Raw genomic sequence first — 14,627 nt, forward strand, 5'->3', positions numbered from 1 at the left:
ACTTAAAAACCAAATTAATACTAATAAGAGTATATTTAAATTCAATTAAAAATTATATATTAAAAGAACTTGGCCAATTAAAAGTTATATTTTTGCATTCAGCACTTTCCAAATTTAGTAGCCTCTAAAATAAGTCCCTGTATGCATAAATAACAAGATACATGTCTCTCAATGTGAAATTATGGTAACTACACATCATCTGGGCACACCTTAGAAATGTTGACACCTTTTGCTGACTGTCTTGAAGGTACTTGGGTAGGTGAGAGCTGACACTAGCTTAATAAACCACAGACATCTTGTAGTAAAGTGAAAATGAGAGGTGAAATTGCATTGTGAGGGAAATTTAATTATCAGATAAGTCAGTTTTATTCATGAAATGACTGGGATAACAAATATATAATTCAAGATGCCAAGCAATATGAACTAAAATAAACCAAAATGCCATATCCGTAGGAAAACATGTAAGGGCAGCTTGGTGGGTTGCTGTTAGCAGTTGCTGAGTGAGTGATCTATTGATTTACATGTCAGATGCAGCTTTTATTGAGTTTCATTCTCAACATAATTGTGGTTTGCAAAACAGAGAGTCTTTGGTTAACCAGTTTGGGTGAGATGAAAATATAGATGGGGAGAAAGGCCAGAACTTGCAGGCCACTCCAAATGGAAGCTTCTAAGGAGAAAATGGGGAGTGGTGTTAGCAGTGTTCTTCTTGCCAAGCTGGATGCATTGTAATGGGTCACTGCCCCTCTCCCACTCCATACCTCTGCCAAGAAAAGTTGCTCCAGAGAGCCAGGCACCATTGAAGAGCCAAAATAAAAGTCAGATGGCTCTTGAAAAGGTCCAGGCAGTGTCAAAGACTCAGTGGAATCTGCCTCCTTGGTCTAGTTTCCTGTCACAGTGGTCAGTGTGGTTCCAGAAGCCCTCGACTCCTGGGCAACACTGGGTAGTGTTGTTTTCCAGCGTGAGAAGAGAAAGAAAACAAGAGAAGGGACAGAAAGGGGAAGCCAAGGATCAGAAATCAAAGAGCATCACCATTTGTCAGATCCTGGAGGGAAGTACAAGGATTCTTACAGGGCCTGAGGCAATGAGTCAGAAGACAAGGAGGCTGAGATCAGACTAAAAATGCAGGCAGGAGCAAAAGGTGGTGGAAATCAAGGCACATGAACATGAACTTGTGAATATGACAAGGGTTCTGGTGTTCACACTAATGGTGCTGGATGCATGGCCTGTGTTTAGAGCTGCTTTAGACTCAGAGCTGACCTGACAATGTTGCTGTGTGGTCCTGGTGACTGATTTGGCAGACTGGGCTGAAGACAGAGGCTTGGTAGTGAAGAAATGATATCAGACCTACTGTATTCTAGTTTCATGGGTACTATTAACTGTCAGTCATCATTATATCACCTTACAAGAGTATGTCTTACATTTGAACCCGTAAATGAATCACCTGGCATCTTGTTAAGATGCAGAATCTCTTTGGTAGGTCTGGGTTGGAGGCTGAGATTATGCTTTTCTAGCAAGATCCCAGGAGGTATTGATGATGCTGGGAGCAAAATTTTCACAAGGTCCCATGGAATTTTTTAATTCCTCTGAGCTGCATAGCTTTGCCAGATGCTTAAACCCCAAGGTTACAGATTCTGCCCTTCAAGCCTTCTCTTCAGAAGTTAAAAGCAGAGTCATTTTTAAACTATATCTTTAACTATATTCCTTATCACACAAGCACACACATCATGTGCTCTTTATTTCACCATAATTAAATAAGAGATGGAATTCAAAATTGCATTTAGAAGATGCAAAAAAGATGAGAAGTGAGGCCGAAACCTACCCTCAAAACCACATATAACATGAAAATACAGCAAATACAACTAACACTGAAAGAGCGACCCTAATACTACTGAACAGACTGCCTAGATCTGGGGGAAAGAGCAGATCTCACAGAAAAGGGTAAAGAAGTAAAGCCAAGATCCAGCAGGATCCAAGACCTCCCTGCACCCCAGCTCACAGGCAGAAAGAAAAGAAATGGAGTGGGACAAGAGTAGAAGCCCAGGACAGCTGAACACCCACCCCTGGAGATCTGCTTCAGGAGCACAAACCCACATTACATGGTACTTTGGAGATTAGTGGGGTTGGAAAGTAAAGACAGTGGAATACTTGGAGAGACTGAGATTCTAAATGCTTGTAGGGAACAGGTATGTAAACTGGCCCCCTGGGACAAAAGAAAGGTTGACACTTTGAAAGACTTCCCAATAGTGAGAGAGGTGCTAAAGGGGCAAGGATTACACAGAGCTTCCTGCCAAGGAGAAAGGGAAACTAGAAAAATTGTCTCAGCACACTCAGTACAGCAGGTTGGGAACCCTCAGGAGCTTCAGATGCTCCATCGACCTGGCTAGCAATGCAGCCTACCACTCCTACCTCCCGGAAGGCACTGGTACCACTCACCTGCTGCCCCTGCCATGGCACCAGCCCAGCCAGAGTGTAGTCCTGCCTATGGCAGCTACAGGATAATAGCACAGAGGCTCCTCTCTTCATACTTGGCCCACTGGACCTAGCAGTGGAGGCAGGCACTATAGCCGGGAACAAAAGAGATCTTTCCTCCTGGAAGGCATGGGTTCCACTCACTTGCGACACCCACCATTGCTGCAGGTGCTCATCAGCTCCAAAAAGTAGAGCTTCTGGGCACTAGAGGGTGCCACTTACACAAAGCAATGCCATAGGAATCACTAAAAAAATGAAATGGCAAAAAAATTTTGTACAAACAAAAATACAGGAGAAGATGTCAGAAAGAAGGTTAAGTGAAACTGAAATCACCAATCTTCTTGGTAAAGACTTCAAAATAAAAAACATAAACGTGCTCATGGAGCTACAGAAAAATATTCAAAATCTCAGAGATCATTTCAAGAGAGATAGAAACTTTGGAAAATATAGTATCTGAAATGAAACATACAAAATAGTGGGATTTAAAAACAGATTAGATGAAATAGAGAAGATAGTAAATGAAATAGAAGTTAGAGAACAGGAATACAAAGAAGCTGAGGCACAGAGAGAAAAAAGGATCTCTAGGAATTAAAGAATAATAAGAGAACTATGTGACCAATCCAAACAGAACAATATTTACATTATAGGGGTATCAGAAGAAGAAGAGAGAAAAAAGGGATAGAAAGTCTCTTTGAGGAAATAATTGCTGAAAACTTCCCCAATCTGAGGAAGGAAATATTCCTTAGGTCATGGAAGTGCAGAGATCTCCCAACACAAGGGACCCTAGGAAGATAACACCAATACATGAAATAATTAAAATGGCAAAGATCAAGGACAAGGAGAAGTATTAAAAGCAGCCAGAGAGAAGAATGATCACATACAAAGGAAAATGCACCAGGCTATCAGCAGACTTCTCAGCAGAAAACTTACAGGCCAGAAGGGAGTGGCATGATACATTGAATGCAATGAAACAGATGGGCCTCAAACCAAGAATATTCTACCCAGAAAGATTATCATTTAAATTTGAAGGAGGGATTAAACAATTTCCAGATAAGCAAAAGTTGAGAGATTTTACCTCAAACAAACCTTCTCTACAGTGTATTTTAAAGGGACTGCTATAGATGGAAGTGCTCTGAAGTCCAAGTAGCAGTCACCAGAGAAAATAAAACCACAGTAAAGGAAGTAGACCAATTGATAACTAAGCAAAGGCAAAATTAAACCAACTACCAACAAAGTCAGTCAAGGGATACACAAAGAGTACAGAATATGACACCTAATATATAAAGACTGGAGGAAGAAGAAGAAGAAGAAGGGAGAAAAAAAAGAACCTTTATATTGTGTTTGAAATAACATAATAAGTGAGTTAAGTTAGACTGTTAGTAAGGAAGCTGCTCTTGAATCTTTGGGAACCATGAATCTGCCTGCAATGGCAATAAGTATATATCTTAATGTAAATGGACTGAGTGCACAAATCAAAAGACACAGAGTCACTGAATGGATAAAAAAACAAGACCCATCTATATGCTGCCTACAAGAGACTCACTTCAAACCCAAAGACATACACAGACGAAAAGTGAAAGGATGGAAAAAGATACTTCCTGTAAATAATAGGGAGAAAAAAGCAGGAGTTTCACTACTTGTATCGTACAAAATACATTTCAAAACAAAAAAGTAACAAGGGACAAAGAAGGATATTACATAATAATAAAGGGTCAGTCCAATAAGAGGAAATAACCTTTACAAATATCTATATAGTCAACATAGGAGCACCTAAATATGTGAAACAAATATTAACAAAATTAAAGGGGGAAATAAAATGCAATGCATTCATTTTAGGAGACTTCAACACATCACTCACTCCAAAAGACAGATCAACCAGACAGAAAATAAATAAGAAGACAGAGACACTGAACAACACATTAGAACAGATGAACCTAACAGACATCTACAGAACACTCCCTCCTAAAAGCAGCAAGGTAACATTCTTCTCAAGTGCTCATGGAACATTTTCTAGAATAGATCACATACTAGGCCACAGAAAGAGCCTCAGTAAATTCAGAAGGAATGAAATTGCACCAACCAGCTTCTCAGACCATAAAAGTATGAAACTAGAAATAAATTATGCAAAGAAAATGAAAAAGCCCAGAAACATGTGGGAGCTTAATAACATGCTCCTAAATAATCAATGGATCAATGACCAAAAAAAAACAGAGATCAAGCAATGTAGGGAGACAAATGAAAATGACAATTCAACACCCTGAAAGCTGTGGGACACAGTGAAGGCCATGCTAAGAGGGAAGTATATTGCAATACAGGCTTTCATCAGGAAAAAAGAACAATCCCATATGGAGAGTCTAAACTCACAATTAACGAAACTAGAAAAAGAAGAACAAATGAAGCCCAAAGTCAGTCGAAGAAGGGATATAATAAAGATCAGAGGAGAAATAAATGAAATAAAGAATAAAACAATAGAAAGCATCAATGAAATCAGGAGCTGGTTCTTTCAGAAAATAAACAAAATAGATAAATCCCTAGCCAGACTTATCAAGAAAAGAAGAGAGTCTGCACACATAAACAGAATCAGAAATGAGAAAGAAAAAGTCACTATGGACACCACAGAAATGCAAAGAATTACAAGAGAATACTATGAAAAATTACATATCAACCAATTGGATAACCTAGAAGAAATGGACAACTTTCTAGAAAAATACAACCTTCCAAGAATGACACAGGAAGAAATAGAAAATCTGAACACACCAATTACCAGCAAAGAAATTGAACTGGTAATCAAAAAGCTACACCCATCCTCCTTAAGTTTTCTGAAAAGTAGAAGAGGGAATACTTCCAAACTCATTTGTGAGACCAGCATCACTCTAATACTGAAACCAGGTAGACAGCACAAAAAAAGAAAATTCCAGACCAATATTCCTCACAAACACTGATGGAAAAATCCTCAACAAAATATTAGCAATCCAAATTCAAATATACATAAAAAAAGATGGTCCATCATGATGAAGTGGGATTTATTCCAGGGATGCAAGGATGGTACAATATTAAAAAATCCATCAACATCATATGCCACATCAACAAAAAGATGGACAAAAATCAAATGATCCCCTCAACAGAAGCTGAAAAAGCATTTGAAAAAACTCAACATTCATTCATGACAAAAACTCTCAACAAAGTGGGTATATATTCCTAAGTGACATATCTGACAAGGGGTTAATATCCAAAATATATAAAGAACTCACATGCCTCAACACCCAAAAAGCAAATAACCCAATCAAAAAAAAAATGAAGGGAGGGTATAAACAGACACCTCTCCAAAGAAGAAATTCAGAGGCCAACAGGCATATGAGAAAAGATGTTCCACATTGCTAATTATCAGGGAAATGAAATTAAAACCACAATGAGATATCACCTCACACCAGTTAGGATGGCCAGCATCGAAAAGACAAGGAACAACAAATGCTGGCAAGGATGAGGAAAAAGGGAAACTACAACAAATGCTGGCAAGGATGAGGAAAAAGGTGGGAATGTAAATTAGTTCAACCTTTGTGGAAAGCAATACAGAGGTTCCTCAAAAAACTAAAAATAGAAATACCATTTGACCCAGGAATTCCATTCCTAGGAATTTACCCAAAGAAAACATGATCCCTGATTCAAAAAGACACATGCACTCCTTTGTTTATCACAGCACTATTTACAATACTCAAGATATGGAAGTAACCTAAATGTCCATCAGTAGATGAATGGATAAAGAAGATGTGGTACATATACACAATGGAATATTATTCAGCTATAAGAAGAAAACATGTCCTACCATTTGCAACAACATGGATGGAGCTAGAGGGTATTACACTCAGTGTGTGAAATAAGCCAGATGGAGAAAGACTAGTACCAAATGATTTCACTCATTAGGGGAGTATAACAACAAGGTAAAACTGAAGGAACAAAACAGCAACAGACATACAGATTACAAGAAGGGACTAGCAGTTACCAAAGGGAAGGTACTGGGGAGAGTGAGTGGGGAGGGAGGGAGAAGGGTATTAAAGAGCACTGTAATTAGCATTCACAATACAGGTAGGTCACAGGGAAGGCAGTACAGCACGGAGAAGACAAGTAGTGACTCTATAGCATCTTACTATGCTCATGGACAGTGATTGCAATGGGGTGTGGGGGGGACTTGATAATATGGGTGAATGTTGAAACCACTATATTACTCTTGTGAAACCTTTATAAGATTGTATATCGATGATACCTTAATTTTTAAAAATCTCATTTACTCATTAGGTCTCCCATAGGGGGATTTTTTTAATACCAAAGGCCTGTTTCATGAGGGTAGGGGTCAGGATAGAGATGGCAAAAGATTGCCAGGAAAGACAGGAAAGGATTGACATCATTTAGTGTCTACTGTGGGGCAGATCCTGTGATAGGCAGTGCACCAGGTGGCTGACATTTATTACATTCACATATTGCAAACACAGACTGAGTATTTTTGCACACATTATCCCACTTAATCCTCACAACAAACCTATGTGTTGAAACTTATTAAAGTCCCCATTTTACAAAAGAGAAATCTAAGTCTTACAGAGGTTAGGCAGTTGCCTAAAATGACAAGGGTTCAAAATGGTGAAGATGTGATTCCATCCAGGTAATGATAATCCAGGCAAGTATGAATTGTTCGGCCTGTTTTTGCAAAGATGTGGAAGTAATTTGTAGTTGATAAAGTAGGCTTTCAAACCTGCCCTAACCAAGTAAGTGGTTTCAACCCTGGTGGCAATTAGGAAGTACCTGGGAACTTTAAAAATAATTATCTCTTTACCTGAGCTCTACCCTCAACCAATTAAGTCCCAATCCTTGGAGGTGGGGTCTAGGCACTGGTACTTCCTTAAATTTCTTCCCATGATCTCAATGGGCAGCCATGGTCAAGAACTGCTACTCTGTCTATACGATATCCTATATGAGATCCTAGAGAATGCTAAATTTTGTATATTTACAGACATACACCCATGTATATGTATTTAATTTTTCAACATTAACATGAGCCCTCCATCAGAGCATATTACTGATGGGAAGATAAAACAGGAAAGCCCCCTTCATCATTAAGAAACTGAAGATCACATACCTGTATAATGTAGTATTGCTGCACTTCACTGCCAGGGTTCGAGAAGACTGCTGTGTTTCTAAGTGGGCTGGTGATGATGGGGACAGATTCCTTACAGGAGATGGCTATTGAGTTAAACTCTGAAAGAAAAAAAGAATGCAGCATGAAACAGATGGCAAGGCAGAGAGTCTGATGACCTCTGTTGATTTATCCCTTTGTGCTGCTGTCTCTATTGCAGAACACAGTTTTAAAAGTCAGCTCTTGTCAAGTTCAATGGTATACTGTTTCTCAGCATTTCTCTTTCTCTGGGAGTAAGTAGGCTTTGCTAATACCGAAATTGTTGGAAGAAAATTGTTTTCTTTTCCAGAGCTTTACTTAAGATGTTAGATAGGGTACTGTTTCAAGATTCAGGATTAGTTTTATTTGGACTCCCACCACAGTGTCACAGTGTGTCACAGGAAGACCACCACTTGTCTTAGCGCTGGAAATGACAAGTGTAAGCAAGACTTGTCCAAGAAAATTGGTGCAAATGGAAATTAGCTGGAGTGAGTGAGTGTGTAATGTGAAGGGTCTATATGTGTGTGTGCGAAGATGGGGAGGGGTGGATGTTAAAAAATAGCCCATCAAGCCAAAGAAGTCAATACATCCAAGTCCACAGTCTTACTGAGGACTGACAGAGATAACAAGTTGACCTGTCAGTGGGCATTTCCACTATTTGCTTTATGGAAGAATATCCACAGGATGGGGGTATAGATTGGAAGAAAGAGTTAAAAAAAAGTTAATTCAAGAAATTAGTACAGAAACCCTATGTGCTTTATAGAATAATTGTCCTACAAAGGAGAACAAAGTATCTATCTTATCTGTCAGTGTATATATGTATATATACATGTTTTTCATAAATTGCTTTATCATGAGGTTAAAGGAGCCATTGATATAATACTAGAGATAGAATGGGATATATATCACACATGTCTACTCTTTGTTCTGAACATCCAGCCCTCAGCCTTCTATTTCAACCCCAAAACAGTTGGGCTGGAGGCTCCTGTTTGGGCATCCAAATCCTTTCCCCTCACAGGGAACAAATGGATGTGGCCGCTATCCTGCTCCCTGCCCAAGAAGGCTCCTCTCAGACCACTGCAGCTTAAAGTAAAGCCAAGTCTCTTTTGAACCAGGGACTGCTATTATTGATGTAGTGCTGCACAGATTCTGCCTCCATTTATATTCCTAGATTCCAAACTATTTTGCTTTGCATTGTTATCTCAACTGAACATTTTTTGTGTTAGTAGAGAACCAAGGAAAATAATCTCTATAAAGTTATGTACCTTTTTTCCTCCAGAAACACTAGATTTCTCAAATAAACAGGCAAGAGAGGGAAATCCTGAATTTTTACTTAATTTATCTTAGCAATCTGTATTAAACCATAGTTTTCCATCTCTTAGTGCTTTAATCTTCTGGGCCTCAGTTTTTCTTATCTGAAAAATGAGAGAGTCCTTATATTCATCAACTATTTATTAAGCACTTATTATACACCAGGTGCTGTTTGGGGGAATAAGAGAAAATCCTTGATCTGTGGAGCTTGCATTGTAGTGGGTTAGACAGATTATAAAAAACAAGAACTTACAGAATATAATGTCTGATTGTGATAGTGTTAAGAATAAAATCATAGCAGTGGAAAAAGGACAGAGTGGTGGTGATGGGGTTCTCTGTTTAGATGGGGAATCAGGAATGGCCTTTCTGAGCTGGTGACACCAGAGCAGAGGGCTAAGGAAGTGAGGGAAAGGGGGTGTGGGTACTGGGGGAAAGTGAGATCCAGGTTGAAGAGGAGGCTGGTACAAAGACCTGAGGAGGAGCATGCTTGGTGTGAATGAGGACAGCAGGGAGGCCAGGGCAGCTGCAACAGTTGGCTACAGGAGGAGGAATCGTGGGCAAAGGTCCAGGGCCACACTGTGTAGCCTTGTGGTCATGGTAAGGGCTTTGGTTTTTCTTCACTATGTGATGAAAAGTCACTCGAGGATTTTGTGCAAGGAAATGCTATGATCTGATTTCAATTCTAAAGTGATTTCTCTGGCAACTCTGAGGAGCCTATAGTCAGCAGGAGAAATAAAGAACATAGTTAGGATGCTATGGCAGGAAATCACAGAGACAAGGTTGCAAGCTGTGCAGGTGGTGAGAAATGCTGGAGTAGGTTTTGGAGAGACAGCAGATTGAGGGCTTGCTGAGAGATGGAATGTGGGGTATGAGATGGGAAAAGTGAAGAATACAGGTTCTGGCAGTATGGCTGAAGCAAAAGGTCAGTACTGGGCACATTAGACTTGAGATGTCCAGTACATAGTCAAGTGGAAAAACTTCGCAGGCTACTAGATAGAGAAGTTTGGGGTCCAGAGGCAGTGTCAGGGCTGGAGATATATGTTTGGGGGTAGTCAACATATAGAAGGTGTTTAAAGTCAAGGAACTGAATGGGAAACAGCAACAGAGGGAGTAGGAGAAAAGAGGGCCTAGGACTTTCACTCCAGTGTTTGGAAATCTGGATTATGAGGGGTGTGGAGAAAAGAAAACTGAGATAGTGTAGTCATTAAACCAGGAAGGAAAGGAGAAAATCAGGAGTGTGGTAGAGCAGTTTTCAAGCTTTCTTTTTAGAGCAGTATAACTTTTTGAAAAACCATTTCTAAACCTAATCTTAGAAAGAAGCCAACAAAGAAAACTTTTAAACCCTGTTGTTCAAGAATGGAGGGTTGGGGTGCTGGACTTCTATCCACTAGTAGAGAATCTTTCCTGCACCCCAGGCTCTGTGAAGGTCAATTGTCCCATCACTGGGATAGTTTGGGGTTCCTAACTGAAGCTTCATGCCCATCTATTTCTCTCACACTCCCAGGACCCAGCTGAGAGCAGGGGGTTGAGGAATTACACTTTGTAAACTTACTTTGGGGTCAGAAGAGAGAAGGTGGGACTGGCAGGCTCTAGGGACTGAATATTCAAATTCGTATGTTGAACCCTAATACCCAGTGTGATGGTATCTGGAGATGGCCCTTTGGGATGGGAGGTGATTTGGTCATGGAGTAGAGCCCTCATGAGTGAGATGACTGCCTTTTTAGAAGGAGACACAGAGAGCTTGATTCCATTCTCTATATCTACTAAATGAGGACCTAACAAGAAGAGATCATTCACCATGGACCAAACCAGGGATCATTCAATCCCTGATTTTCCCAGCCTGCAGAACTGTGAGAAACAAATTTCTGTTGTTTAAACCACCCAGTCTGTGTCATCTATGATGGCAGCCCACGGTGACTGAGATAGCAGGGCCTGGAAGAGCCCTCCCTGCAAACCTAGGGGCTGTCTGCAGCAGCACATACCACAGGATTGTGCAGAGAGAGGGGAGGGTGACCAGCGCCTGCCTGGCTCTTCTGAGCTTTGCTTCTGAACAGTTCTTCCAAGATGGCTGGCATCTGGCCAAAGTGCTTCTGTGGGGAGTGAACACATTTCGTCAAAAAGTTGGGCATTTCTTTTCTTTCATGCTTCACCAAGCTTTCATAGATCCCAGGCACCAAACCTGGTGGAAAGGGGGAGCTATCAGCCCAACAGCAGACAAATAATAGATGTAATAATGAAGTAGATTGAAACACCCTGACACCCTGCACCAGAAATATACGCTTTGTAAGTCTTCTTAACCTTAGACCTTCTTCTTGGGAGATCACACAGGGTCTCCTCTGCCCTGATGGTCCACTGACTTCACTCTCAGACGCAGAGTCTGTGTCTCAGTCAGAGACCTGCAGTTACTTTCCAGACTCACGTCCACGTATGTTCAGATAAACTAGGAAATTGATTTGGTTCCCACTAACCAATTTCCTGCCTTTAAAATTATTAGTTCTCACCGAAATTGCAATTTAAACAGTTGCTTTATGAAGAGCCTAAGCTATAGTTCTTCCATCAATTTCCCCCTTATTTTAATGAGAATCTTCTTAGAGACATACATACATTTTAAAGATTTCATTCACTCAGCAGATATTTACTAAGTACCTCCTAGGAATCAGGTACTGAGCTGGGCATTGGGGCACAGTATTAAACAAGACACAAACATCCTACACTCATGAAGTGTGCATGTTGCCAAAGAGGGTTCATAAAGGGATAAAGGGCAAATAAAATTAGAGAGAGTTTCCAATTGTGACCAGCATAAATAAGGAACAAGGAAATGTGATAGAGAAGGCCTGGGCTGGTCCTTTTAAATAGAATCGTCTGGGACACACCCTCCAAAATAGTGACATGTGTACTGATGTTCAATGTCTGAGGCAGCCATGCAAGTGGAGAAGGATCCGGAGAGAAGGAACAAGTGTAAAGCCTCAAAGAGGGAAACAGGAATAGAAAGGAAACTATTGTGGTTGTACTGATTCAAAGAGAGAGAGATACACAGAAAGCTGACAAAGGACAGATCTTACAAGACCATATACAATATAGAAAGAAGCTTTGCTTTTATTCTAAGGGAATGGAAGTTGAATGCTTTTAAGCAGAATGGAGTCTTGATTAGTTTACATTTTTTAATTAAACTTTAAAAAATTTTTGAGATAATTGTAGATTCCCAGGCAGTTGTAAGTAATAAACCAGACAAATCCCATGTGCCTTTTTTACCCAGTATAATATCATCACCAGGATATTGATATTGATACAATTCACTAGTCTTATTCATATTTTCCAAGTTGTATATGTATTTGTATGAGTGTATTTAGCTCTATATCATTTTTAATAGACTTTAATTTTTAGAACAGTTTTAGCGAAACAGAAACATTGAGCACAAAGTATAGAAAGTTCTCATCTGTCTCCTGCCCCTACCCATGCACAGCCTCCTCCACTACGAACATCTTGCATACAAGTGTATTTTGTTACTATCTATGAACCTTTGTGGACACATGATTACCATCTAAAGTCCATAAGGTCTATTAGGGTTCATTCTTGGTGTTTTATATTCTAGAGGTCATAATATCTCCACCATTGCAATATCATGTAGAATAGTTTCATTGTCCTAAAAGTCCTTTGTGCCCTACCTATTCATCTCTCTACCCCACAACCTCAGGCAGCCATTGATCTTTTTACTGTCCCTATAGTTCTGCCTTTTCCAATCATAACATTGGAATCATATAGTATAGTCTGTAGCCTTTTTAGATTGGCTTCTTTCATTTAGTACTGTGCATTTAAGTTTCTTCCACGTCTTTTCATGGCTGGATAGCTAATTTCTTTTTAGCACTGAAAATACTCCATTACCTAGGTATAACAGTTATTTTTTTCATTCTTCTACTAAAGGACATCTTGGTTGCTTCCAAGTTTTGACAATTGTAAGTAAAGCTGTTATAAACATTTGTGTGCAGGTTTTTGAGTGGACATAGATTTCACCTCCTTTGGGTCAATATCAAGGAATGTTATTGCTGGATCATAAAAGTTTAGTTTTGTAAGAACTTATCTTCCAAAGTGGCTATACCATGCTGCATTCTCACTAGCAATGAATTAGAGTTCCTGTTGTTCCACTAGCATTAGGTGTTGGTGTTTTGGATTTTAGCCATTCTAATAGGTGTGTAATGACCTATTTGTTGTGCAGGTCACAAAACAATGAGATAATTGTTTTAATTTGCTCATTGTTTTAATTTGCTTTTCCCTGATAACATATGATGTACAGCACCTTTTCATATGCTTCTTTGCCGGCTGTATATCTTCTTAGGAGGAGTCTATTAAGGTCTTTGCCCTCTCTTTTAATCAGGTTGTTTGTTTTCTTAATGTTGAGTTTCAAGAGATCTTTGTACGTTTTGGGTAATAGCCCTTTATCAGATGTGTCTCCCAGTTGGTAGCCTGTCTTCTCATTTTCTTGATGTTGTCTTCTGCAAAACAGAATTTTAAAATTTCAATCAAGTCCAGTTCATCAATTATCTATTTCATGGATTGTGTCTTTGGTATTATATCTATAAAGGCATCATCATGCTAAGGTCATTTAGGATTTCTCCTATGTTATCTTCTAGTAGTTTTATGGTTTTGATTTTACCTTTAGGTTGGTGTTCCATTTTGAGTCAATTTTTGTGAAGAGTGTAAGGTCTGTATCTAAAATCACTTTTTTTGGCATGTGGATGTCCAGTTGTTCCAGCATGAATTGTTGAAAGCTACCTTTGCTCTATTGCATTGGTTTGCTCTTTTGTTAAAGATCATTTGACTATATTTATGTGTGTCCATAACTGGACCCTGTATTCTATTTCACTGGTATGTTTGTCTTTTTTTTTTTAACCAGTACTACATTGCCTTGATTACTTGAGCTTTATAGTAAGTCTTAAATTGGGTATTGTCAGACCTCCAAATCTGTTCTTCTCCTTTAATACTGTGTTGGTTATTCTTGGTCTTTTCCTCTCCATAGAAACCTTAGAATAGGTTTGCCAAAGTCCACAAAACAACTTCCTGGAATTTTGATGGGAATTGCATTGAACTCATAGATCAAGTTGGGAAACACTGACATCTTGATAATATTTTGTCTTTGTATCCATGAACATGGGACATTTCTCCATTTATTTAGTTGATTTCTTTCATCTGAGTTTTGTAGTTTCCTTCATTTGAATCTTGGACATATTTTGTTGGGTTTATACCCAAGTGTTTCATTTTTCAGGTGCTATTACAAATAATATTTTTAATTTCAAATTTTACTTGTTTTTTTCAGGTGTATAGGAAAGCAATTGACTATTGTATACTAATTAACCTTGTACCCTATATCCATACTGTATCACTTATTAGTTCCAGCAGAGTTTGTTGATTTTTTCAGATTTTTTTTACAGACAGTCGTGTCATCTGTGAACAAAGAGTTTCTGTAACATTTTATTTCCTTTCTTGTTTTACTACATTTGCAAAGACTTCTAGCATGATGTTGAAAAGGAGTAATGAGAGGGGACATCTATCCCTAATTCCTGATTTTAGTGGGAAAGCTTTCTGTGTCTCACCATGAAGTAAGATGTTAGCTGCAGGTTTTATGTAAATATTCTTTATCAAGTTGAAAATACTGCTATTCCTAGTTTACTGCAAATTTTATCATGAA

At 39.1% G+C, this 14,627-nt stretch overlaps 1 protein-coding gene across 3 annotated transcripts in view; it reads right to left on the reverse strand.

Annotated features, from left to right (window-relative positions):
* DMRT2 (doublesex and mab-3 related transcription factor 2) overlaps positions 1 to 14,627 on the reverse strand; it is a 702,131-nt gene that overhangs the window by 166,889 nt on the left and 520,615 nt on the right. For all 3 annotated transcript variants that reach the window (XR_012127744.1, XR_012127746.1, XR_012127745.1), the window contains exon 7: positions 7,598 to 7,716. The gene's annotated coding sequence lies outside the window, so the exon portion shown is untranslated. The remainder of the gene's footprint in view (positions 1 to 7,597; positions 7,717 to 14,627) is intronic.

The sequence above is a fragment of the Manis javanica genome, chromosome 2, assembly GCF_040802235.1.
Source record: "Manis javanica isolate MJ-LG chromosome 2, MJ_LKY, whole genome shotgun sequence".
In the NCBI taxonomy this organism is placed as follows: domain Eukaryota; kingdom Metazoa; phylum Chordata; class Mammalia; order Pholidota; family Manidae; genus Manis; species Manis javanica.